Raw genomic sequence first — 2,220 nt, 5'->3', positions numbered from 1 at the left:
GACTGAGTCCAGCTTGCTGACCGTGGTACCTTCAGTAAGAACCTCCTGGGATCTCATTTGCTGCTGAAGCTGGGATTTCAAAAACTGTAAGTGCACATTGGAATGACTCTCACCATTTCCGTGGCTGCCTCAAACGTCGCTTCAGGGGTGGCCTCCCGCTTTGTATGATGCGATGCGCAGGTCGTTGGAGAGGGGCCCTGGTTGGGCCCAGGCAGTTGATGGAGCGAGTGCCCACGTGTGAGCCCCCGGGTCAGGGGGGCTGGGACCGAGAGCAGATCCATGTTGGGGGAGGTCAGGACACAGTAGCAGACTCTTGTGGGTTCCTGCATCTGCCGACACCCCCATCCTAACCTCCACAAATGCATGTGTGCTTTCTGAGGTCTATTGGGTTTGTGGGGATTACTTGCCGACAGTGTCTTTAATACTGGCTCACTGTGCAGTATCTCCAACGAATTAATGCTGTTTTCACTTACCGTTATAGCAGTACCTACTCCAGAGACTAATGCTAGGTTAACCATACTGTTCTTCCAGGCAAGGGGAGAGGAAAGAAAGAAAGTTCAAAGTCGTTGAGGTGTATTTTTATAGGAATCCGCACCTGGGGAGACCCCTTAGCCAACTGAAATCTGACCTCCAGCTGCCAGAGTCCCAGTACAGGCTTGGTGTGGCTGGAGCTCGTTTCTAGGGAAGGAGGGCGTGGGTGCTGATGAGCAGGACTCCTTCCTGGGAGGGCCTGTGCGTGGCTCTTACCACTGCCTCTATAGGGGCTGCTTCTCTGTGTCAGGAGCTAATTGTCCCACGTGTGTTTTCTTTCTGAGAGCTCTATTAGAGGAGCAAATTGCAGCCTTGGTCAGACAGAACACTCTGAGATAGTCCAACTCTCCGTGTTTATGTCTATGTGTCTCGTGTCTCAGTGGTTTCTTCCCATGTTTTAAAGGGGAGCCCCCAGCAGGGACCCACAGCGGCCAGGCTCCTGAGTTCTTCGAGGTGAGAGAGGATGAGACATCTGCCATCCGGACGTAAGTTGCTTCATTCTTGTACAAACCCATCTTTATGCCTAAAGTAATTTTGGGGGCTTCGCTATAAATGATTGGAAATTGTGTGGAACCAACACAGCAATGCGCCCTGTGATTTCAAATGACTCACACACTAATCCATAGTAGGGCTTACCAGGACCTCACAGTGGCCAAATGATTGAAAGGTAACTTCTTAAAACCGTTTAACTATTTGTCACGGGTGTTTCCAAGTAGAGATCATTGGTAGAAGGCTCCCAGAGGCACTGGCTGGCACAGCACCATCGCCGGTGTTGGGTGGCCTTGACGTCAGAATCTAGGCGGTCAGGATTTTACAGGACCCCGTGTTTAGCTCTTTTCCGTTCCTGCAGTTGTTTTACACTATTATTCTCAACTTCCAAATGTTCCTTCATTGTCTTCACTTGTGTAATGTATGGTTCACATTTAGTACATTAATTTTTGGAGAGCAATGAGAAGTATCTCTCTGGTCACTTTAATAATTGCTTTATCTTCTGGACTGTTCTGGTTGTGCGCATTCCATCATGTTGTGGGTTTGTTTGTTTTTTTCCCCTCTTTTAACTTCAGTAGGTCAGGTGGAGGCTTGACTGCAAGCATCCCATTCTGGTCCACGCTCCTGGGTTCTATATAAAAGGTTGGAGTGTCAAGATGACATTTGTAGGTACTTGTCTCATAGGTTTAGCTGTGGGTCTAAGACTTCCAAAGGTATTTTCATCCCATTCCACCAGCATATCCTTAGGAACATGTTTCCTCTGCTTCATAAGGGATCTTTCTGTGGCCTGTAGTCTTGCTCCACTGTCTCATTTGAGATTGGGGAATCACAAAAGGGTATTAAGCCAATGTCCTCTTTTTTTCCTTCAAGTGCCAATACTCAATTTCACACAGACCCATGGAACCACAGTCATGGGGATATGTGGTATCAGCCTCACTTCTGGCTGATTGTCTGGTGTGCAGAAAATCAGGATTGCCCCCAAGATTATAGCTGTTCTGAGAGTGTTCCTGGTATCCACCATCTACCGACTGCAACAGTTGTCAGTCCGCAGATAGAGAAACAGTTTTCATGGTGTCTATTAGCATGCCATTTTTATTTTTAAAAAATTCTAATAATAGTTTATTGTCAAATTGGTTTCCAAATAACACCCAGTGCTTCTCCCCAGAAGTGCCCCCGCCTGCATGACCATTACCCACTTCC

Source organism: Suricata suricatta, chromosome 7 (genome assembly GCF_006229205.1).
Source record: "Suricata suricatta isolate VVHF042 chromosome 7, meerkat_22Aug2017_6uvM2_HiC, whole genome shotgun sequence".
Lineage (NCBI taxonomy): Eukaryota > Metazoa > Chordata > Mammalia > Carnivora > Herpestidae > Suricata > Suricata suricatta.
Note: the sequence above shows the minus strand (reverse complement) of the source record.